A 26,116-nucleotide genomic window follows, 5' to 3' on the forward strand; every position below is an offset into this window, starting at 1 on the left:
GCCAGAGCACAACTTCTGTTCTCATCCTGAAGCAAAGTTCTTAACCTGAAGCACTATTTCTAGGTTAGTGGAGTCTGTAACCTGAAGCGTATGTAACCTGAAGCGTATGTAACCCAAGGTACCACTGTACAGAATACACATGCACCACACCAGGAGTAGCCAATGTGGTGCTGCCCTCTGGATGTTGTAGACTACCATAATCTCTGACCACTGACCATGCTGATAGGGGCTGATGGGAATTGTAGTCCAACAGCATATGGAGGGCACTATGTTGGCTACCCTGGTCTACACTGATGGGCAGCGGTTTTCAGGCAGGAGTCTTCCAGCCCTGCCTGAGCTGGAATTGCACTTGGTACAGTTTGCATGCAGAACGTGTCCTTTACCACTGACCTATGGTCCTTTCCCAACAACAGCAATGACTGCACAAACGTACCAACAAGTAACAAATATGATTATAATGTGTGAGTCTTTCAAACATGCTCTCTCTCTCCCTGTGACTATATAAAGGGGAAATCAAATTTCTCGTGTACCTTCCTGGCATAGGATTTAAGTAATTTAAAGGCTTCCTTTAGAAGAGGTCTAAATCTTCTAGAAGGCTTGGCAAAGCTAGGTGTCCAATTAGCTGAGACACAGACACAGCACTGAGGAAATGTCTCTTTTTTAAAAAGAAAAAGCGGCCACTCAACTTTGGTAGTTCTTTGTTGATGAAAAATGAATGTGATACTCATTGTAAATGGATTCAGATTGAGTTAAACAACCCCCTATTACTCTAGAAAGATAGCTGAGCTTTTAAAAAAGAGCAGTTGCCTAACTTAATAAAATAAAATATAGCAGGAGCAGACTGGACAGTAATTAATTAAATTACAAACTATTGCTCAGGTAACCATCTGGGATGAATCCAACAGAGCTAACACCATGTACCAGTATCTTAGCAACTGACAATCTGAATAAGTCTCTGTGTTTTGCAGTTAAAAGCCCTTACTTATAGTATGGTGTTACCAAAGTGCTCCGCCTTGCTGTCATTTTAATTCTGCCCCTAAACACCTTAACTTCTAAAGTTTTTATGCGATTATGACTGCGCCAAGCAAGGGCTTGTGCATGCACAGCAGAGGGAATAAGCAATGGTGTGCACTGGCTATCCTCATAAACGTTAAGTTGGATTACCTTTGGAAGCTGTGAGGATTTGGGATATATGCAAATGACTTACATTTCACCCAATTCCTTTTGCACAGGTGTGCTATTTGGTCATTTAAGAGCTTTGGCAAGACCAAAGTATCATTCAAAGAAGGACCATCCCTACCAGGACTGTAATGAATGGTCGTTCGTGTTGGTAAATGTTGAGATGCCAGCACCAAGGGTTTGCCCACAAAGCTTCAGTAGTAAGCCTTGAAAATGACATTATCCTCTTAGATTTCCTCTTCAATTCTGTACACAGTGCCCAAATGTGCTGTGGTAGGAATGCTTAAAATCCTCAAGCTCATTCCCCTTTTCTTTAGATCGCTCTCCTTTTGTTCTATGTAACTCATCCTATAAGGAAACAGAGTTATTTCCCTTCCTCATGAGACCTCACTAGGAACTTCCTACCCCTACCTCCTATAGCCATGGGATCCTTGCCTATTCCCTGTATTTGCTACTGTATTCAGTTTTAGTAAAAAACAGAGGGAGCAGATACATACACATAGCTTTATAGTCTTCTTTTCTATGCAATTTTATTTGTCACCGATTAGGAAGGTTCAGGGAGAATCTACCTTTGATTCCCCATAACAACCCTTTACAGAAACAAAAAGCAGCCCACAGCCTGGTTTTGCAGATGAGTGGCAAGGTGTGCTCAAGGAGGAAAAGGAGACTACACAGAAGCTGAATGAATTGTTTGCATTTGTCTTCAACAGCAGAGGATATAAGGTAGATTCCCAGAGCTTGAATGAATGTTTGCAGCAGGGGAGCCAGAGGAACTGAGGCACAGAGTGGTGGTGAGATACAAAGTCCTAGGCCTAATAGACAGAATAAAATATGACAAATCACCAACCTTGAATGGCATCCACCATGAGAGTTCTCAAAGAACTGAAATGTGAAATTGTTGATCTAGCAAAAATATGTAACTAGTCCCAGAGATACTGGAATATTGGAAAGTGGCCAGCATAATACCATTTTTTTTAAAGGGAGTCAAGGCAGTCGGGGAGGGAGATACTGTTTGGTCACCTGACTTTATGGTGATGTCATTTGATTGAGAGGTGGGTGGCCCTCCCACCAGTCAAAATGGCCTGTGGTGTGCTGGGGAGCTCCAGACCCAGGCTCCCAGCCAGATCATGTCCTCCACTCATCATTTATAACAGTAAAATGGGAGGGACAATCAAAACTTGCATGAGCACAACAACAACAACAAAGCACAATTAATTAAGAAAAAATGGATACTTTCATAAGAATTAACACAGAAACTAGTGCTAAACCATATTCTGCTAGATTTTCGGAAGTGGCTTCTACGTTGAGAGAAAGCTCAAATAAACTGTGGAGATTGGGGAAATGAAATAAACTGTTATCTGAGTGCAGCCTTACCCTCAGATACTCCCACTGAGTTCAGGGGGACTTTATCCCAGGTTAAGTAGGTATAGAATTGCAGTCTAAAAATTGCCACGAATCCCACCCCTTCCCCAGGTCCGTTATGAATGCACCATTAGTTATGCAATGTTCCAAAAGTATATATTAAGTCTTTGTGGTATCTTAAAACTTTGCTGGCAGACGATATAACTTTTAATATATTTATAACAGGAATTGAAATATGCAAGGGAGAGTTCTAGCACAAGTCTACAAAGGCATAATCGTTTTAATGCACGATACAAAGCTGCTTTTTGCAACAAAACAGACAATCACTGGGTGGGTGTTAAATGATGAGCGCAGGATAGCATTAGGATGAAAGCAAGGTGTTTTGTTCTCTCAGACATGTCACTTTCTCAGAGAAATCCAAGTTAAAATTTTACTTTAGCAGATAAGAGCAATGCGGCATGTCACTTAATTGTTCCCAGCTTTTACCTGTAGACATATCCTCCCTCTCTTTGTGTGGCTCAGCCATTTGTGCTGGGGGTTCCAGCACTCCCCCTGCTCCTATTTATGCAAAATTTAAAATCTGCCCTTAACACAGGAGCAACCCCTTCTTCCTTGGAACCATAGAATGGTTCATTATAGCATTCTGCAGCTCACGGGAGGCAAAGAAGTGCTTTCTATCAGTTGAATGAATAACAAGCAACATTTCCTACCTAGGATGATCAGAGGCTGATGTGAAATGCAGAAAATTGCTCACATGGAAGATGCAACGGAAGTCATAATAAAAGTTTGTGAGTGGGAAAATAAGTTTGTAAGATGGAATTATAAAACAACCTTCATTTTGAGCAAATTATAAGGAGCAGACATTTCTCTTCAGCTTCTACCCATGATATCCCTATGCACATATCTTACTCATGTATGCAGAATTGGTGACAAAAATATGATTGTTAGTTTAGGTGTGATTCTTGTATCTGTTGGTGCATGGGGGAAAATATATAATATAGTATGGGAAATTTCCTGGATGCCAAGATCCAGGTTTGGGGCAAGTACTCTTTGGTGAGAGAACCCCAGCAGAGATTTAAAATCACAAAACGTGCAGCAAAGTAAAGTGTGGAAATATAGGCTGTTATGCCTTTAAAATATGTCATTCCATAGTTCCTCTCTTCCCCTAGCACAGAAAATGACCACACATTTGGCAAGTTTAAAATTGTTTACTTACAAACATCCCAATGGTTGGATTCATGTGCTTCCGAAAGTTGCAAAGGCAGTAAAACTTGGCTTAGTTGCAAACTGATGAAAGTGCCTAAATTTTTGGTACAGGAACTCAAGAGTGGCTTGTGAGAGCCGTGCAGTCTGAGCTGGAGCAACCAATCAAACCTCTTGACAAACTGAGCTTCTCAGGTAGACTGAGGGGACATGGGCATTAATATGCCTGGCAGGACTGCTTACTCTATGGTATTAACTCCTTAATTAAACTTACACATGTAGATTATGGAAGCTTATCCAGAAGGGAATGTGGCCCTTCAACTAAAAAGGTTCACCACCCCTTTGTTTGTTTATTTGTTAAATTTGTATACCGCCCTGTACCTGCAGGGGCCATTTTTTGGCATGTATTACTCTGTACAACACCATGTAGAGTGATAGCATTATTCTAAAATTATAAATATTCCCAGCCCACCCCACCCAAAAAAAGATTGCTTGGAAGAAGTGTATGTGTTAACCTACATTAATTTTCCAGAATCTGGGGCTCTCCATAAATATGTTTTGGACCGTTTGGTTGGGACTGATGAGCATTGTAGTCCAAACCCCCTGAAGGGCACCAGTATGGGGATGCCTTGCCAGGGGAGCTAAAACAAAACCACCATAGTAGAAAACTAAAATTTGATGGTTTCTTTCACTTGACAGTGACCTCTAGTGAGAACTGAGGCTCATTGTACTTTGTACATGCCAACATATCCAAAGAAACTGGGGTTGCTTGATCCAGATTGCAAAAAGGACTCCTATACCAATTAAAACTGAGGGACAGGGCGTGGCAACAGGGGAGATAGGACTTGGTAATATTCCTTCTTCTGTATGGCTCTTAAATGCATAGGAGCCTTCTCTAGGACTGGCACAAAAAGCCAAACAGAAATGCCATCACAGTCTGAATGACCTGTGTTTGAAAGCGACATGTCAGAATGTAACACAGATGAGGAGCACACACCCGTTTTAAATCTCAATCGGATGTGCCAAGTCAAAATAACAGGCTGTTTGAAAGTGGAGATGGCCTCGGTTTCAAATCCCATTGTCATCTGCTTCTGCCACTGGGCAGAATGAATAGCAGGCAAGAGAGGCAACCTCATCAGGCCTTGCTAAGAGATGCTGTTACTGCCAATAAACCATCTGCTATGTAACCAAATAACTTATCAACATTTAGATAGATTCCAATTACAATGCATGCAACAGTACTGTGGAGAGTGAGGAGTCAATCTTCATAGCAGGGATCATCAGCCTTCCAGAGGCAACAAAGAAAAGCCTCAGCTCCTTCCCCAAACTACAATTCACAGGGTAAACCATAACATTTGATTGAAAACAGATGCAGCTATAGATACATCTAAGCCTGAACACAGAGCAAAACTATGGATTTCCAAAACTTTGTGCTGTGAGCTTAAGAGAACTGCTAGTGTGGTGTGGAAAATAAATTAGTTTTGAAAATGAAGAAGTTTATTTTGTTGGATTCCCCCCTAATAAAACTAATAATAATAATAATAATAATAATAATAATAATAATAAAGCCTACAGAGGATGTTGTCCACTGTCTCTCTCATCTCTTTATAATTCACTGCTCTGCCTTTCCTCCTTCCAATCAGTGTCTGCTGAGGGCGGGTAATTTTGTCGCATCTCTGCATCAGGCTGGATCACTCCATCACTCCCAATGCAGAGAGACAGCAGAATTAACTACCTTCAGTGGAGGCGCACCCACAATAGTGACTCACGCAGAATCACAGAGGAGCAAGGACTGCCAGTCAGCCCAGAGAATATTAAACTGTTTCATCTTCTAACAGATGAATTGTGGCAGCTGTTTTGCAGTTAAAACACTTAACTGACTCCGTGCGGCAGGGGAGGGGGGGAACCTTCTTACTCCTTGGTCCTCTCTAGGAACATGCAACAACAGATCTCTTTATTCCACAAACCAAATCTCTAACTAAAAAATAGTGTGGGAAGGAACCATTTTAAAACTGAATAATCTTCTATGGCTTAGTTCACAAACCATAGCTTGGCAGGAACTGGCGAGTGTGCTGGTGGGTTCCCAGAGAGGAGAGCACAGCCACTGTGGCTCCTCCCATGTTCCTCCTGGTGCCACACTTCCTAAGACAATGTCATAGCTTGGCTTCACGGATCATCAAAACCCAAGCTCCATTGTTTGTCTGCTCTAGGCAAATCACAAGCCATAAACCAAGAACAGACCTTGGTTACAGATTGTGTCATGTCTGGAGCAAAACAAACCACAAATCAAGCTTCTTAGAACAGTGGTCGCAATCTCGTCTCCAGGAATCTGCATGTTCATGCTAAGCCATGGTCTGGCTTATGACTGTGTGCAAACCAGGTCTATATTTCCCTAGCTTTAATTAAAGGTGGTCCAGCATGCCATCTTCCTATTCTTTCTTGTGGGCTCCCTAAAAGACACTCCTAGCTACAACTTTATGCAGCTTTGCAAATGGAATATAGCCACTGACATACATGAATCAGACAGCAATCAGACATGTGCATCCAGGAAAAACCAATAAGCAAACCATTCATACATATTAAGAAAATACATTTCTATAGCCGCCTTCTGACATGGTTTTTAAGAGCGGAAGTTACATGTGAAGCAGTAACCTTGCCAAGTATCGGTTTGAGGGAATTTCATACTGACTTTATTACCAAGGTTTCCAAGCAATCCAGCGCTGCAAGGACATTGCTTCAGGCATTCAACAGCACAAGACTGTTTGTGAAGGTCATTCTGGAACCCAGGGTCCCATTACCATATCCAGAGGACAGCTGACCACACTGTACACAAAGCGAGGAGGGAGGGGAGCACAACATGCATCCCAGGAATTGGAAGGTGCTTTTCCTCCATCCCCTTTCAAAATCTCTGCATGTACTGCACAGTGTGTCATTCCCATCTGGCAAATGGGTCTTTGGAAAACCAGACTGCGCTGAAGCACCCAACATCTGAAATGGGAGAGGGCGCTAGACATTATCTGACAGAAAAGCTGAAGCAATACAACCATTCCCTGCTATTTAATTTGTCTAGACGTGTCGTAAAGCTCCCTTAATTATCACCCACATTCTGGCTAAAAGTTACCCCCAATCCAGCATCGCACAAGAGTAGTTCAGCCAGTTTCGTCTAGTACTGTATCTAATATGAAGTTGTTCCACATTTGTCTTTTGTGTCCCATATGAGAATAGAGAGACAAGATAAAGCGTAAGGGGCGGAGTGACATTTACTTCAGAGCATGCACCCATCTGGCTAGAGCTCCTAAAAATCTGTGTTTTGTTGTGACCTGGCTGCAATGCATTGTATTACTCAACTGCAGAAAGCTTCTTTTATTAAGCTGTTTTTCACATCAGGTTCCCTAGGATGTTTTGTGCAATTCTGTGCTACTCCAGGTGAAAAGGGGAATCAGTTTTAAAACCATCTTTAGTTTGTCATACAGCATTGTGAGTTTACAGTGCTTCTTGTCCAGCTTTCCTTCCTTTTCAGGGCACTCAAAGCCACTCAAGAGGGTGATAGAATGAAGTTTTTGATACATTAGGCCCCGAAGAAAGTAGGGCAGCAGCATTTTCCAGAGGTGCCCTGCAAGCTGAATGGCAGCTGGGGCCACTTGCTTGTTCATCTCAACAGCAAGGTTTGGGTACAATATTAATACTAGACAAGGAATCTTTCCTGTGTGACCAATCTTCTGCTTAAGCTTTCCTTTTATAGGCAAAGTAAAATGGAAACCATCTGAGCCAAGGTGTTAAAAAACACACACTACTAACACAGCGGTTGCAGAACTTGCTGTCCCTGGCAACAATTGTTCAGCTTCCTTCAACTGTAAAATGGAATAAAGACATGTACCACAAGCTTCTTTATATATTATATAAAGAAATGTATTATATAAAGGAGGATGGGAAAACACTTCTACTCTTGAAGGGCTATCTATTCATTAAAATAAATAAAAATGCCTTAAGTTAGACACTCTCTGCAATACAATTTACTGACCACAGAGGCTGTTGATAATCCACAAACCCCTGAAATGCTCTAAGATAGACCATACTACCCAGCAAACAGCCCTGGTTTATCAACTCCACCAACCGCCTCAGGAAGGAGTCCTCCTTCCTGTTTTCTCCTACATCATATAGAAATGATGTGATATACAGAAGTATACAAGCTTGTACAGAAGCGATATATAAGAGGTGGTTATGCAGAAACATGTATACAAATATATCCTTTACGAGTTAACCTTTTCCCAACTGCTGCATAAGGACAACAGTTTTATTTAAAAGACTGTAAAGTATACGTTTGGAATTGCCCTCACACTATAGATAAATACAAGAGCATCCCTCCCCCCACCCCCACCCCATGTCCTTATTTGAGTTCCTAAGAAATGTATATAATAAAAACGAATACTCAAACAGTCGCAGCCTAAACAGAGACTTCTACAGGAAAGCATGCTTTTAACAAATGCTGTTGTGATTGGCTATGGTTAAAAAGGAGGTGGCCACTCAAAATTATACATAAGCCTTAACTTTTGTTAAGCCACACATTTAAAAGTTTCTTTCCATCGTTTGGTTCCTACCTGCTCTGCTGGAGGGGAAATGTTCTCCATGTTGTAGATGCCTCAGCCTCTGGCCCCTAATCTTCCCCAGAGCAGCTGTGCTGGTTTCTATCTCTGGTGCCTAATCGGAGGCAGGTGGCAGCAACCCTAATGAGGGCTGGTAGGGAGGAAGGTGAAAAAGTGGGACTTCCAGGTCACAAAAACAAAACCTTCTTGTTGTTAAAAGGGGGAGGCCACCTACTTCCTTTCTCTGAGCCAGAAGATTGAAAAGACTGTGATCTGGCAGCCCACCTCCTCCTATACATTCCAACTGTATCAGACATTATTCCTCTCCCATCTCCTTCGCCTGGGGTCCAGGTAGGAACTCTACCTCCTGTATTATCCCCTTGTAGCACAACAGGCTGCATGAACATGGAGAAGGGCAGGGTTTGGGAAGTTCTGAGTTCAATACTATGACCCAAGCCACCCCTTGTTGTACAGCCATGCTGTGAGATCCTGTCACGCATCCCAGAGCAAGATTTGAACCCAAGCCTCCCATGTCAGGCCCGAATGTATTAGCCATTAGGCCACATGTTATCATTGATGGGCAGAGCCCACAGGTTTTGACCAGCCTTTGCAGCCAGAAAAAATGGACACTTGTCGTGAGCCTGTCCACACACATCCCCAGCACAGAGAGGGGTTGCTTGGTTTCAACACTGTGTCCAAAAACCAGAGTGTCTAGGTTTTTGCCCTGTTCCCCAGCTCTGAAGTGGAGAGAGGGCTGGTTCTAGCCCTGTTGCACTGAGCCTCAGAGACACTTCGAACGCTGCGAGGCCTTGCTTTCCAAGTGACTTGGTGTTGCACCACATTCCCCAAATATGGAGGCAGGAAGAGGATCTCTCTGGTGTTTCCCTCTCCAGGTTAAAGCATATACTTGCAAAGGGTCAGCTGATGAGGGTACTTGTAGATCTTTGATTTGGGCCATTGCAGTGTAGGTGTTGCCCTATTAAGAATGAGGCAAGTTATCAGCAAAAACATTCTTGAACTGATAGCTCAAGAGTGTACATATTTAGTTACAGCCAGATAGTTGCTTTGTATCTGCGTTTTTGCAGAAGGAGAGTGAATGATTTCCTGTTGGACCTTGAACTGTGTTACAGAGCAAGGAAGTTGTCTACATTTCCTTAAACTGCAATGGCTTATGAACATAACCAATTCTCTTAATGGTTAAGTTGCACTGATGTCAAAACGGTCCTGACGATGTACGTTTATATAAGGGAATTCTGGCTGTGACTACCTTGCCTGCTTTGTCATAAGCAGGCTTGCTCTGAAAGTGTTTTGAGGCCTCAAAAGCAGAATTCTGACTTTAATGAGCAAAATACATGAGATTAAACCCTCCCTTCCCCATCTGCATCGGTATTGCATTAAATACCACCTTGTTGGTGCAAAACAGAGTTCACCAGATAACAAGACTCCCAAGCTTACGCAAATCACATTCAGCCGCACGCTACGTTGCCAAAGAGTAGACCAGTTCGCACAACTCTTTTGTCATTGTGAAATGTGTCCACTGGTGATGTTCAAGTCACATTATTGCCTCATCCTGCACCCTGCTCAAACCCTGAGACACTCATAACATGTTTAGAAAATTTGTGAGGTACACCTATGCGCTGATACGAATCAGTCCTCAGTCATGACTCCCTCATTTAATGTGATGAACCTAAGCTGTTCCAGTTTGCAGTATCAGTGTTGCTAAGCAACACTCTCTACCTACTCAGTATTGCCTTTTTAATTTTTATTTCATTTAGAAGAGGCAGAAATTTTTGCCACACTTGTGCTTCAGAAACCTTGCAAGATCAGAATAAAATAGTGTTATGTCTAGGGGGTTTGTGGGGTTTTGGAGTAGTATTTTGTATATTGCGGATACCATCCCTTTGCCCGTGTCCCTTTGTTGTTAGGAAGAGGTTTTCGAAGGTTGTCAGGGGCCTAGTTGCTGCTGATTTTACTACTGGGTTGTTTAAGAGGGAATGTTTCTATGTTGGGGATTCCCCATCCTCCCTCTGAGGAGGGGAGGTGCAGATATTTGGGGCTTATTCTTGTTTTTTTGTGTGAGAAGATGAATAGGTGTAGTTTTTTCTGCCATTTTCGAAGTTGGATTGGGGGGATCCAGATTGGGAGGGTTTGGAATAGTTAGTTTTGGGAGAGTGATCATTTTGATCATGGATATTTTGTATGAGAGAGTGAAGTTCGTGTTGTTCCATCTCTTTAGGTCCTTGTTAATTTGCCACCACATGGGGTTGTAGTTGTGGAGGTATAATTTATTGAGGTTTCTGGTTCTTTGTACCCCTAGGTATCTGAACTTGGTGTGGCAAAGTTTTATCTTGGTGACTTTAGCTAGTTCTTTTTGGGTGTGAGGAGGGGTGTTGAAGCACATAGCTTCTGACTTTGCAAAATTTACCTGTAGGCCCATTACCATTGCAAATGTGTTGAGTTCTCTGATTAGGGAGGTTGCTGTGTTTATGGGGTCTGGCGTTGTGACCATTAGGTCATCTGCAAAGAGCCCTAATTTTGAGGTTTTGCCTTTTATTTCCACTCCCTTGACGTCTGTGGCTGTTCAGATTCAGATTGCTAAAGGTTCTAGTAATCAAAACGTAATCAAAAACATAATCCCCTAGACGTAATCAAAAAACAATGGGAAGATGACATAGGATATGAGATCCACTCAGTGGACCAGAATGTGGTCTAACCCCCCCCCCTAAATCCATATCAACGAGAAGGAGAGAACTCACTCTGAAACTCATCTACAGGTGGTACCTAACACCAAGGAAATTAGCACTAATACGCCCAGGAACCACACCAAAATGCTAGAGAGGGTGCACCTCCACTGGCACATACATACACATGTGGTGGGAATGCCCCCAAATCCAATTATTTTGGATAACAGCCATACAAGTAATATGTAAAATAACTAAGCAAGTATTAGAAATCACCCCAGAACTGGCCCTACTAAACATATTCAGAATAAAATAGTGTTCCACTAAAGGGCTTGAACAGCCAAATACCAGCCAAGTCCAAAAGATAGTGACATTTGTCCATATATATTGTTTGAATATCGAACGTGTACAAAATCTGGGGCAGGTTACATACCCAGGTCTATTTCATACATAGCATTTTCCCCATGCGGACATGAATTCCATCATAGGTGAACATTGTACTGGTGTCTATGAGCCACAATAAACATGATGTGGCAGATCTAGTTCATTTATCTCTGACAAGAAAATGATGATGATTCAGATCATGGAGGGCCCAAATCTGATTAGGCATGTGCTGCTGGGACAGGAGGAACCAATTCTACCCCACCCCAAATCCCCACTCCTCTCTCTCTCTTTCTTTCTCTCTCTCTCTCACCCTTATTAAAATCTGATATTTGCTTCATAGGCAACTAACAGGTTTGATGAAAAAGCAATTTGAACAAGGAAGGTGGAACACTGGGAAAGAATCCTCAGCACCAAAGTTCCAGTCCAACTTGCCCCCGCTGCAAATACATGGCTGCTCTAAGTGTCTGTGTCTATATATAGCTATGTCTATAGATATAGATATATCTATTACAGGTGCATGAGATCCTAAGCACGGGTATCCAGTCCCATGCCATATCTAGTCAAGCCCCATATGTTCCCACAATTACAGATGTTCAAACCCACAACATGCAGCCGTTTCCAAACACATCCTGTAGCAGCAGCAATTGCTCATCATTTTTCCTTTTTGTACACAGCATACGTATTCCTTTTTCTGTGGAGATTGTGTTACACACACACATTCACATGCCAGGTATGATCTAGCCCATAGTCCTATGTACTGTGATTTGCTTTGAATACAGATTTTCATCTTAGTGTTTTTTCTTTTTTTCTTTTTTTGGCCAAGTGACTGGAGGGGAAGAATTAAAACCAGTGTTAGTGGGAAGCCAGAGAAAGAGTGGGAATATTAATGTTCTAATTACAAGAGAAGAATTTAATATGCTCAGTGAAGCCTGTCTGCAGCAAATCAGTCCTTGGGAGGGGAATAAAGAGTGGCTGCGGTAACCTGAGATATTTCTCCCTGCCTCTCTTCTCTCAGTGGTTGTGTTGTGGTGTGTTTTTTATGTGGAAGAAATCATTTGTAGGAAAGGAGGTATTTCAATTATAAGGTGCTATTCTTAATGAAGAAAAGGTGGTCTTGCTGGGAAGGGCTAAGGGTTGGAAGGCTTGGGAAATCATCTTTCAAAAACTCTCCTGGGCAAATGCAATTGAAATGGACACATACTTTATTCCCACAGCATGTTTAGAAGGCATGTGGTGCATTAACAGGTATAACCAGTGCATAAACAAGAGATGGGAACCCTGTGTAACGCAAGCTGCCTTGAGTTCCATGCAATAATATTCAGATATTAGTGAAATTAAAATACAAAAAGGGGGGTGCATTTCCCTCCCCCAAAGGATGGTTCATGCACCTTTGACATCTAATTCTGAGACTGTAACAATTTTTTCTAATGATCCTGGAGTACTGACTAATTAGTTGGAGGCTCGGTGTCAGCATTTGAGTTGTTGGGGCCCACATGCCACACAAAGACTCACAAAGGCTAATAGTGGCATCCCATGTCTCTGTGTATTTTCCCCCCCTGAGCTTTTAAACTTTTCCATGACCTACAGCTGAGAAGAGAAAGGGTTGAGCTGGGTAGCTACAGGCTTCAACCTCTTCATTTACCCACCATATCTCTAGGTCCCCTTCTTGACATAGCAATGATACATTGGTTCTCACGGGCACTGTGTAAAAAACAAAGATGATAGCAGCTGCCCATCTTAGAACCTCTTCTTTCATTGGTGCCCAAATAAGTTTTTTTTAAAAAAAATTATGGTGCCTGTAGTGGTGGTCATAGCTGTCAACCGTCCCTTATTTGGCGGGAAACTCCCTTATCCCAGCGCCGTGTCCTGCTGCTGACCCTTATTGATGATGTCCCTTGAATTTCCTGGGTTTCAAAGAAAGCAGCTCCTCTCACTCCCTCCCTGCCAGCCAGGCAGGAGGGAGACTCCAGCGGTGTTGCTTGGTTGTCCAGCCCGCCCCCCTCTGGCCTCCTCTGACCAGCCTCGGCCCCCGGGAGCCCCTCCCCGCCGGGACTGGCGGGAGCCTCGGGCCCTTCCACCGCCATCCTCCTCGCGGCCGCCAAACTGAGTGTCTCTGCCTGGGGTAGCATCTTCGTAACTTGAACTTTGTTTTGCGCGACAAGTGGTTGCTGCTTGTAGTTATTTAATTGCAGTGTTTCATCAGCTTCAGCAGCAACCTCTGGAAACAAAGGGCTAAAAACCGGTGCCGCTCTCCAAAATTATCTGGTCCCTTTTAACTTCATATTTCGGGTGGTTGACTAAAATCCCTTATTTTGGCTGCTGATTCCTTATTTTCGAGGCTGCTGGTCCCTTATTTTCAAATCTGTAAGTTGACAGCTATGGTGGTGGTGATGGTGAGGAAGGAGCCAGCTGCTAGGTTGGTGCTGGCAGTGTTGGGGGACTCACCCTGGTTGACAGCTTTATATTGGTTCCTAACCCCAGAGTCATCCGCGACTGGACCCTAATGGTCAAGGGTACCTTTATCTTTACCTTAAAAGTGTGCAAAACGTGTCATTTCTGTCTGGAAGAGTGATTGCACAATGTGAGGACCACAACTGGGCAGGGTTAGGCGTGGGGAAGCTCTCCTATATCCAAGTTCGCTATCAGGGAAGGTTGTAGCATTTCGGACTTTGTAGTTTAGAGAAAAGACAAGCAAGAGGTGACATGATAGAAGTTTATAAAACTCTGCACAGCACGGAAGAAGTGGATAGAGAAATGTATTTCTGTCTCAGGACCCTAGAACTTACAGACACCCAATGAAGCTAAATGTTGGAACATTCAAGATGTAAAGTACTTTTTCACACGGCACAAAGTTAAACTATGGAACTCACTCCCACAGGAGGTAGTGAGGAGGACCACCAACTCAGATGGCTGATTGGGCAAATTTATGGAGGATAAGACCTATCCATGACTACTAGTCACAATGGCTATTCTTTGACTCCATGGTCGGACGCAGCAATAGTTCTGAATACCAGTTACTGGAAACTGCAGGAGGATAGAGGGCTCCTGTGCTTGGGTTCTACTTGTGGGTCTCCCAGAGGCATCCCATAGGGTGGCCATTGACACTGGACTAGATGGGTTATTGGCCTGATTCTGCAGGCTCTCCTTACCAATTCCACCAACTAATATGAGGGAGGCACAGAAGGTGATTGAAAAATGATTCAGCAGCTCACACTGGCTCACGTGTTATAATAATTTCTCCTTGCATGTGACTTTACAGATCAAAACCAGCACTGAAAGCAAACAGGGGCTGAATGATCTTTCCTCCTTGCACATATCAGGAGATGAGCTGCCACATTCTGCGCTAACAGGAACTTCTTAATAACATGCAACGGCAGCTGAACGTATAAGTACCTATGCTGTAACTGACTTGCCTACTCAGAAGTAAATCCTACTGAATTCAGTGAGACTTACTCCCAGGTAAGTGAGGTTAGCATTGCAGCCTAAAACCCTCTAGCTTGCCTTTTCTTTCATATGACACCTTCTTAACCCACAATCATCTTTGGAACACCTGAAATTAAGGTTTGGAGCAGACCTGGAGAAAACTGACCACCTTCAGGCAGTGTGTGCATCTCCCCAACCTGAACAGAATTTGCATTAAGCTACTTTTTTTTTTTACTCCTGATGTTATTTTTTTAAAAAATGAGGGGTTTAATTAACAAGATTTGTTGCTAGGATCAGTCCCCAGCTGAAATCTTCAAAGCAGAGATCCTCTGTTCACAACAAAATTAAAGGTATATACGGCATTTAGTTGTCTATCTCCAAATTAAGGATGTTAAGGGAAATCTGTGCAAAAATCATATTAGACAGGTAGACTCCTATGTTTTTAAAGCTCCTGGTTACTTTCCCAAACCAATTTTTATCCAATTGGAAAGGAAAAAACGGTGGGGGAAGGTGTCTAGAAAAACTGTGTTTTAGATAGTCTCTCTCTCTACAAATTTGATTTTGGCAAAGTCATCTTACTCAGATAAGATACACACACACACACACACACACAGAGAGAGAGAGAGAGAGAGAGAGAGAGAGAGAGAGAGAGAGAGTCTCTGACTGAAGTGCCATAGGCATCCATGATGTTCTGTTGTACAAGCTGAAGAGGTGGCTCATCCGTCTGAGCTTCTGAAGAGCTTCTTAGCTAATGGCAGATACTTAATAAGCATTGATATCCACTTGATATTGCAAGAACCTGGACCTGCAGGAAACCTTCCTCCTGCCAGGATGGGGGTTAAAAGAATCCATTCTGTAGTTTATTAAATAATAAAGGGTTTGCATTTCAGGGTTTGGTGATCAAGAAGCCCTCATAATAAGCTAACTTATAGTGTGTGCTTGCTTTTTGGCAAGTGGCTGATCGTAGGAGTCTAAAGGGTAAAGAAGGAATAGGATTGTTATTTTAAAAAACAAAACAAGCATACACACATTGTTCCCTCCTCTGAAAAATGAAATGCCAAACACCACAAAAATGATGGAGAACGTTCTGCAATGTGGCTCCCTGCCCCCCACACTCCAGGGAGTGAGAAGAAGAAACACATTAAGAAATTTTCTCTGGCAAAAAAGCATTCTGGGTTTTATTTTTATTTTTGGCTCTGCTCTAATGAAAAACCAACTTGGGCATCCCCGGCCCTCCCTGCTGGAGCACACCTACCTGCCATGTAAGGCTTTGAAATAGGAAAAATAAAACTTGAACTGTGCTCATAAATTCACTGGAAGCCAGTAGGCCACTTCTACTTTGAGTGACACACAAAGAAAAACTCAGATTGTGGGGTGGGTAAGTGGGGAGGGATTAGAAGGAAGGAGACTGAAAACTGAGTTTAAAAGTTACTGCTACCTATCTATCTACTGACGCACGGTAACACAATTTCTGTATTGCTCAGTGGTTTAGCCAATAAATTGCCCTGGTCACCTTGCAATGGATGGCAATGCTTTGGGTTGGCCCAAATACAGGGAAATGAAAAAAGTCTCATGTAAAGAGTTGTCCAATTAACCCAAATTTACATATCACTTCCGTACAACCAGCCCCATCATCTTGCATCCCCACATGCGTCACCTGACTTTTTTAAAAATTCCCTTCATTTGCTTCTAGGTCTAGCTTGCTATTTATTAATCACTGTTGCCCATATATTAAAGGAGACTGCAGGGTACTTGGGATTCAGCTCATTGAGTAGCAATTAACTGAGCTTGACTTCAGCCATAAACTTTTACCTCCAAGTCCTGCTTTGATATATGTATCAACAAGTCCAGGAGACTGAAGCTCAATTTCAGATTCATGATTGAACCAACAGGAGCGAAGCTTTGCTATTTATAAGCCTTTCAAATTGAGAGAGAGAGAGAGCCTCTCTTAGTCTTTGAAACTTACTGCTTGCTTTTAAAAGCCAGGTTAACCTAACACTCCATACTGCATGTTAATGATTCATACATCATTAAAATTTCAGATTTTTTTTTAAAAAAAAAACAGTAAAATGAAATTCAAATCACTAAATCTTCTATAATTTGGGTATGGTGAATAGGAGGATGGATTTTGATTAAAAAGTTAATGCATCACCTTTATGCAAGCTTAATATTCTGTCCAACTGCTCAGTACTCTGTACCATTTAAATTAAAAACTGAGATATACTCTTATCAGTGCAAGTCTAATACAGAGTCACTTTCTCAACTGAAAAAAAGGGAAAAAAGTGAACATAGAGATATTTGGAAACAGAAAGCAACTTTTTGACCACAGCACATCAACTGTGAACTCTCTTCCAAGGGAAGATTTGCTTGGGATCTTCTTCGTTATCTCTTAAGTGCTGAGCAGAGTCTATCTGGTAGTTAATTTTTAATTGTTCTCTCCTGCTGTTTTACCATTCAGGCTATATTTGAGCTGGTTGCTAGAGTGCCTTCTAGCATTGCTCTTCTTTCTGCTGCTGCTTTGTATTGCTAGCAGGTTGTATTTTCTGGGTTGGGCGAGATAAACTTCCTCCAGGGAAGGAACCAACTTTCAGAGAGCCTCTCTCTGAGGGTACCCTTCTCTGGGTACAGTGCTATGGTGATGTTTTGTTAATGGTGCCTTGAATGCTACGAAAATAAATAACAAGTGCAGCAGTAATCAGATTGTCAACTGAAGTGATGGAGCAATGGAGATATACAAATACATAGAAGAAAAGAAGGTCCTATGTGTTCTTCCTAGAACTGAGGGCTGGGGGGTGGTATAAGAAATATATAATTTATTGCACCACATATCCTGTACCAACTACAAGAATGCTATTGAAATATTATAGGGATAGAAATGGAAGTGATGTTTCCTTATTAAATAATATTTAACTGATCTGGGCCCTACTATACTTTATTAAATTACGCCACCCCCTCCATCCCTCCCGCAAAATCATTTAAATAATCATGGATTTCTTGGTTGATGAAATAGCATTTTAGGTGCATTCATACATAAATCTGTTCCAAGCAGTTACTTCTGGTGGGTTGTCAAGGGGTGGTGGTAGAAACAGGATGCTTTTGAATACAAAGAGACAAAACCATCTCAGACTATAGTGACCTTGAAAGAAGAGCACACTGAGCTGTCATATATGAGCGTGTGAAAAGAACAAAATGTAACATTAATGAAAGGGCATTCATTTCACTGCATTGCTAAGATAAATGTCTGCCAACCGTGTGCCGATATTTGTTTGCTACCCACAGCTTTATTCTTTGATTGGTATTTTGACTCTCAAATCTTTTCATCGTTTTATGAGTATGTTTGAAAAATTCAATACGATAAGTATCTTTCACATCATCTAGAGAGATGTGCGTGGGATCTTCTGCCACATTACAAGAAGGGGCCGGGCGTAATTTGCACCATGAGGAGGGAGCAAGGCAAGCCATCCAACCACATCAACAACTCTTTCGAGTTAACTGCATTGATGCTGCTATTTAGCTCTGGCTGCCTCCATTTAAACAACCCTTTAACTCTCTGGATTTTAATTGATCCAATCTACTCCCTATACAGGGAAGCGGGTGGCGCTGTGGGTTAAACCACAGAGCCTAGGACTTGCCGATCAGAAGGTCGGCGGTTCGAATCCCCGTGACAGGGTGAGCTCCCGTTGTTCGGTCCCTGCTCCTGCCAACCTAGCAGTTCGAAAGCACGTCAAAGTGCAAGTAGATAAATAGGTACCACTCTGGTGGGAAGGTAAACGGCGTTTCCGTGCGCTGCTTTGGTTCGCCAGAAGCAGCTTAGTCATGCTGGCCACATGACCCGGAAGCTGTACACCGGCTCTCTCAGCCAGTAAAGCAAGATGAGCGCCGCAACCCCAGAGTCGGTCATGACTGGACCTAATGGTCAGGGGTCCCTTTACCTTTACCTTACTCCCTATACTGGGTAGAGTAGTATGGGATGTAAGCATGGGATTAATAATAAGAGCTCAGACCAGATATCTCCCAGACAACCACACTTTTACTTAAAGTTTTAGTAAGATAGCAAGTTAAAACCGTTTTTGAGATTTTTTTATTTTTTTTTAGAAAACACACGTTTTGCCATTTGGATAGCTACCCACAAGAGCACATAAAAAATAAACACAAGGTAATACACCTAGTTGCACTTTTCTTTTCCTTTTTTGCTGTACACATTTTACTCCAGTCTTTTTCTTTTTCTTTCGACAAAGTAATAACCATAAATAAATAAGAATAAAAATGTGTACCCCACCACTGAGACCATTCCATTGTCACTATCCAGCCTCCCATAATTTCAACACCTCTTGCGATGGTTTGACCCCTTTCCGTTTTAACAGTACAAATTCTACAAACACCCTCCATATCTCTTCAAAATCATTTCTCCTGCATATTCCCCGTCTTACCTTAATGGCACATGTTAATTTATCATTAATAGCTATATCCCACACCTCTTTATACCATTCATCCATTTTATCTTCTGCTTGCCCCTATCACTTCTTAGCTATGATAATTCGTGCAGTTGTCAGTAAATTTGTCAGCAAGTCCTTCATAGCCTGTGGACCTTCCACCCCATCGTAAATTGATAACAATGCTACCTCTGAACTTTCGGTCAGCTTTAACCCAGTGATTTCTGTTATCTCCTTAAACACCCTTTGCAAAAAAATGTACATATTTACACCCCAGTTGCACCTGTTCTAGAGTGTTTTCACAACCAAGACAATACTTACCAATTTGCATCCCTCACTGTCTGGTTCAAACCAGATCCCCACCCCCTGAAATTTGCCTCTGGACCACAAACAGCCCATGTAATGGTGGGATAGAGCTGAGGAGCTGCCTCCCCAGCATTGGCATTGCCACAGCATACCTGGATGGAGCTGGGTCAGGGCAGGGTGCAGGTGAGGTCAAGGGATGTGCAGGCATGCTTGCAGCACCAGACTGGCAACCACATCGCCCCAACCTTACTGCTGCCCAGCTCGCCCCCCAGGACACAGGAAGTGTCATGTAGGCACCTCTGCCCTACCACACAAGCTGTTACTGCTTTGAACGCCCCCCAAGCATCCCACCATGCTTGAATTATTGGTGGAGGGGGAGAGCTGTGGCATTGAGTGCCCTTTAATGTAATTCACATGAACTTTTCCCAAAACATGGCCACTATCAAAGTCTTCTAAAGGCAGTAGATAAAATGGCCAGCACAGAAAAAGGTAATGAACTAGTACCCCTCTGGCTTTCTTGTAATTTGAGCCCTGAAGCCACATCCGCCACTACAAAGATGTTATGTCTGACTTCATTCCATTGTGTGTCCAAGCAGATCATTCTATTATTTGCCCAAGTAGATGGGAAGAAAGGCTGGGCAGGAAGGACAAAGAAAAGACTATCTCCATCCGGCTGTGTATTGTATTATCATGCTGAGAGCCTCTTTCTGCATCAGTTTGCACTTAAAGGAGGGGAAAAAGCCAACATGAAATTTCATTTTCATGCATGTTTCTCCTAACTTACATATTTTTGTATGCAATTTCACCTAAGAGACATGTTTTTGCAAGTTGTTTTGTCTAATATACACATTCCGTATGTTTTTATTATTATTCGAGAACTGGACTAACCAGACAAAATTGGAAAACGCAGATTTTGAAAAATGGCCACATTGTTTTGTTTGAGAAGTATAAACTTGGTAAGTTTGTATTAAAATGCATACTGCATTGACTTTCTCAGCCATCTCTTAATTAGCAGGGTGTATTCCTAGTCCTTGCCTTACAGCACCTGCACCTTTAAATTGTTATTCATCCAGAACTCAATGTGGTCATGTCTTGCTTAGGTAGACCCTAACCAGAGCCTGCATTCAGTGCCAGGGCTCAGTTCAGAAAGGAATTTTGGCTTTTAAAAGAGTTCAGATATTTCTCCCTTCATCCTTGCATAGTTGCAACTATTCTGTGCACACCTGGTATCAGGGCAAGATATCCATGACAAACAGCACTTTTTCAAAGAAAGTTTCATAAGATGAATCAAACAATGAATGTACTCAGAGGATGGGGCAGAGATTTAGAAAAACCCTTGGCCAGTGCTACTTAAGTAAATGTGGGCAAAATTTATAATATATGAAAATTATATTTAGTTTTCTGTCATTCCGAGTAGCTTTCAGAATTACACACAAATTTTGATAGTATCACAAATTATTAGAACACTGAATTTTTCACAAAACTTTCCTTCATCAAGATAACCTAAGCATACCAATTGTATGTTCAGACTCTGCGTTTATATACTCACTACAGTCTGCAATCAACTACGTGCATAACCATCTGCAGGTAGGAAAGGGCTCTCTTTTCATAAATAAAATCAACACAGCAGTTAGTTTGTTTTGGGGCTTTTTTACTCATACTGAAGCACATAGCTGCCATTCATTAGAATACTGCATGCGTTAGAAGCATAGCCGATATTTATATAACAACTAACAGACACAGATTATGCACTAACAAAAGCTTCTGTATGGCACACATGATCATATTAAACTGCAACCCTAAATACTGTTCCTAGGGAGTGAACCCCATGGAACACAGTCGGCCTTCCCTCTGAGTAAGCAAGCATACATCAGATTGTGATGCACATGAAAGGAGTTGCTTTCCTCTCCAAAAGCTACACAGGAGTGCATTGGTGGCCTCCAATGTGAACTGGCAAACCCCGCTGAAGATCTAACGTGTTGCTTTACTGCATTGCTTCCACTTGGCTACACCAGTCAGCTCAGGTTTGAGTAAAATCATTGACTGAACTGCACAAATAACACATTGACCTGAATTTTCCCAATGCCTTTTTGGTACTCCCGTAGCCCGGAGCAAAACATTAATGTTTAGGTACAGGGGGGAAAGCTTTTTTAAATGGGTTGGCTGCCATGTCTAACATTTTTCCAAGTTTCTAGGCAATTGCCTTGGTTTTTCCAAAAAGACAGCCGGGTAAATGGATACAAATATACCCAGAACTGCTGAAAATATATCACACAACTCAGTGCAGAAAAAGAGTTTGGCTTTATAACGCTGCATAGCAGATCTCAAAATATTTTTTCCTTTTTTAAAAATCTAGATCAAAGCTGTCAGAACAAGATTCTTGATAGCTGCTTTAATAAATAGCCAAAAGATGGATTGACTGACATGTTTTTAAAGAAGCAGGTATGAATCACTCTGTCACAGGGCCAGTTCATGTGTGTCCCACTGTCAAAATTTTACATGCATCAAGGAATTAAGAAAATAACACATATATGAGAGCATGCAGGCCCAACCTGCAAATTTGTTCTTACAGAGTGCATGGGATGGACATTGGTGTATACAAGACTTCTATATCTCATGGCACATTGAGTTTGCACACAGAAAATCGCAACTGAACTAGTCCCAGCTGGAATGATAATACCTTTGTCCCATTTGCTCATCCATCCATGCCCAGTCACAGACAACCAATTGGTTTGAATTCTAATAATACATTGGACAACATGTGGTTCCTCTTTGTCCTTAGTGTCTCTCATCCAGGCAAGTAAAATCATGCCATGCATTTATTTGTGTGGATTCAATTGTTATTTGTGCTGCAAGATTTTTGCCTACTCATGAAAGGCTGTTCTAAACACTATCGAGTAGGTGTAGGTGTCTGCAGTGATGGGAAGAGGCCTTTGCACATTCAAATTCCATGTGACTTAGAACCCTGAGGCAACTGCCTCAGGCGGCAGGATCCACAGGGGCAGTAGATCTGGCCTCCAAGGAATGCAATGCCCACTGCTGCTGTTGTAGTGGCAGCAACAGCGGCGGCACACTCCTCAGAGGCCGGATCTGCCCCCCCACAATGCCTCCTCTACAGCAGTCTCTTGGCAAATAGGAGGTGCTGCTGGCCTCCTCCTGTCCTTGTTCCTGATGTAATCTTTATTCCCCCCTTGTTTCTGATGTAGATCTTCACTCGCTCCTTCTTCCCTTGTGGGGATAGTTGGAGGCGCCATTTTGTGGTTAGCCTCAGGTGCCATAATGCCTTGGGCCAGCCCTGACCCCAGTCATGCAGGTTTTCAAGTCATATGGAAGCCTCTGTGTGTATATGAAAGCTCCTCCCTTGCAGTTATTTGCAACGCACCAGGGGAGGAAGGGCTCCTCTGCATGCATAATACTGTACTTGTTGTGTGCTAGCAGACATATCTTCTGAAGAGGGATTACACAGAAACTGTTTATACAAGCTTGCATGCAAGATCTGGGAAGTGTGGAGTGGCTGAAAGTAGACAGGACAAGAGGATATAGGAGAAAGGAGGGGTTTTATCTTATTATGCAGATGAGAATGGATATATGGAGGAGGAAGCCTTTGCCCAAGGCCACACAGAAATGCAAATGTCCCAAGGCCCATGCCTCATCAAAAATGTATGAATCCTTTCTATAGTACACCAAAGTATCCCCAAACCTTTTGCAAACGTAACTATCTTGTAAAAATAACTGCCAGGCACAGCAAAATGAACCCACAAAACAACACTTCAGGGGCTGAAAAGCAGAAGAGAATGTTAAGTGCTATTCATCGAGTAGTAGAAAGTGTGTCAGTTGAGCATGTTCACAAGATCACCCAATAAAGATAAACATATTCAGCAGAAGGAGGGGAGCTGAATCCAGAGTTGGCAAAGTAGAGAGTACCGTTTCAGTCTGTTGAAGACAAATGGCCATTTCTAATGCTTGCCTATGTAATATTGCTCTGCAAGTTGAGCCCCTAGAAAACCGACCACTGAAACTCCACACTGCATTGCCTTTCTCATGGCAGAGAGTTTTTAATGTAGGGCATTCCGTTTCCATCAGAATTCTCTGACGTTCCTAAAGTAGCCTGAATGAATAACCTATCAGCAACTAATAAAAACCATTTAATGAGCCTAATCTTACTGGGTTAAGTCCAGAGTGCGGCTTCAGTGGACAGACGGACCTTGTTATGTTCACAGAAGGGGCTTTTATCCAGCAGAGACTTCCACTGGAGGAACAAGGAGGGGGCAATTTCCAGTGGTTCTCCCTTATACCCATTTTTTGTAACTCCCACACTGTCCTGTAGCATTACCTAACCCTCCTGGGAAGCCTTTTCTTTAATAGCATAGAGGGGCTGCAGTGGGAAGGAGGAATCAGAGAAAATTGCCACACACACCCCTTGCTCAGGGGAGAGGGAAGCTGGTGGCTCCAATAGCAGAACTGCTACCAAGGTGCGGTCAAGGCCTAGTCAGTAGGGTGGCCAGTTATGCATTGCCTAAAAAAAGATCTGTGTTACCCCCCAAAAAACCCTGAGGCACCAATTTGCATATGGTAACTTATAGGTATAGGTACAAATTTAGAAGTAATTACTATAATTTAAATAGAAACACAGTATCTCTCACCACAGTTGGGAAGACGCCAGGTGACCGATGTGCTTGCTCAATCTGCTGCTAACTGTTGATCAACAGCTTGAAGGCTCCTGCTGTACTTCTAGATGGTTCTTTATAGTTAAACCTTGCTTTGGCCTTATCTGCATTATGCATTTAAACCAGCATCATAGCACAGCCATGGCTTCCTTCAAAGAATCCCAGGAGAGGCAGTGCTGAGAGTTGTTTAGTAGGCCTCTCATTTCCCTCAGAGAGCTACAGAGTTCCCTGGGAAGAGGGATTGGTTGTTAAACTTCAGCTTCTGCAAAGTTACTGCGTCATGCATGTTCAGACCATGCACTCTTTAACCTACCATTTCTGGTAATCTATCCCCATGAAGAAAGAGTATAAAAATATCATGAATGGTGAGATGTACTATTAATTACCTCACAACATATTTTATCTCTTATGTCTCTTCTCAGGATAATTTAGAACCATATATTTTCCCTTCAAGTATTTCTTCATTTCTTTTTTAAAGAAAATGGTAGTAAAAAGAAACTGTGCTCTTGTGAACAACTGCAACAAAGTAATTAAAAGTATTAGGGGAAACACTGATATAATATGAGGTTAGAATGTTTATAGATCTTCAGATTACAAATTTGCTTCAAGTGCCCTAGGGCAGCCTTTCTCAATTTGGAGTCTCCAGGTGTTGTTGGGCTGCAGTTCCCATCCCTGAACACTGGTCCAGCCAGCTAGGGATGATGGGGAATAAACTAGGCCAGTCCTGCTATTAGGCAGAGTCAGTTGCCTCAGGCAGTCAGTTTTTAGTGTCATAAAAGGGCAGTAAATTGTTAGTTATTTAATGTAATACTATTGTTTTCTGTTTTGTTTTTTTACTGCCAGGAAAGGAGAGAAGCACTTGTGGCATTTGCTGCCTCAGGTGTCAGAAAATAACTTGACCGGCCTTGGGTACTTGGCTTCCAAAGGGAGTGTGTCATGGGCTACCCCATTTCAGGCAGCAAAATGTTGGGCCAGCCCTGGGGGTAGAAGAAAGAAGCCAGAGTTCTACCAAATGAAGTCAGTGGGCTGCCCAAGTATGATGCAAAGTGAGATGTGACAGTTTTGAGGCAGCTCAGCTAGGCCTACCCTGGGAAGAATGTTAGCAGTACCCTCATTCCCAAAGATGGCAGATCTCAGTACAAAACTCAGCACCCTCTTCCCATTTATTGCGGAAGTTTTGCTTTCCTGTAAGGAAAAAGAATAATAGATTGCCATTACTGAGGAGATATAACTCTCCTTTATTTTCCTTGGAAGAGCAGCCACAATAACTCACCCAAGAATAGTTATCTTCCAGTAAATATCTAACTCAAGCAGGGTGGTGGTGATGACAAACGATATGAATCTAGCAAAGCAATGTTATAAAGATCAATATTTCCAACCACTTGAGGGGTGTATGTCTCTGTGCGTATCTCTCAGCACGCACCCCATCCCCTACCAAGTAAAAAAGAATATTTCAAACGTATTCTGCAGCTTCAGACTCTTGTTAATGGTAAGCAAAGAAATGCTACTTCAGTTCACTGAGCAAAGAGCTGACTAGAATGCTGTGAGCACAAATTTTAATCTGGGACAAAGTCTCAAACATTACAGTATATAATGGGCACATTTTGCATGGCTGGATTTTCCCCTAAGAGATGAGGAATGGGGTGCTTGCTATTTCTGGGTTTAGGAAAGATGGTAACAAAACGAAAAAGTGGTTGCATGCTACTGTTTGTCAGGGAGGAGGCAGTTGTCTTCTACCTAGGCAATAACAGTATTAGTGAGAGAGTCAAACATTAATCCATGTGTAGTGTTTTCATGTCTGAGATGGCAGTTTGCCTGGAGGAATTACCCTGTAATTGTTGTCTGTGGTATCAACTGAAAATTTAGATCAATCAGTGATAAGGCGTAGGAAACAC

The 26,116-nt window shown here is 42.3% G+C and overlaps 1 long non-coding RNA gene across 1 annotated transcript in view; it reads right to left on the reverse strand.

Moving 5' to 3' along the window:
* LOC310759874 overlaps positions 1 to 24,605 on the reverse strand; it is a 98,501-nt gene extending 73,896 nt beyond the window's left edge. Inside the window, exon 1 of the long non-coding RNA XR_014546597.1 lies at positions 24,198 to 24,605. This is a non-coding gene — a long non-coding RNA (uncharacterized lncRNA). The remainder of the gene's footprint in view (positions 1 to 24,197) is intronic.
* Between the last annotated feature and the right edge of the window lie 1,511 nt (positions 24,606 to 26,116).

The sequence above is a fragment of the Podarcis filfolensis genome (genome assembly GCF_964270895.1).
Source record: "Podarcis filfolensis genome assembly, chromosome: 3".
NCBI classification, from domain to species: Eukaryota; Metazoa; Chordata; class Lepidosauria; order Squamata; family Lacertidae; genus Podarcis; species Podarcis filfolensis.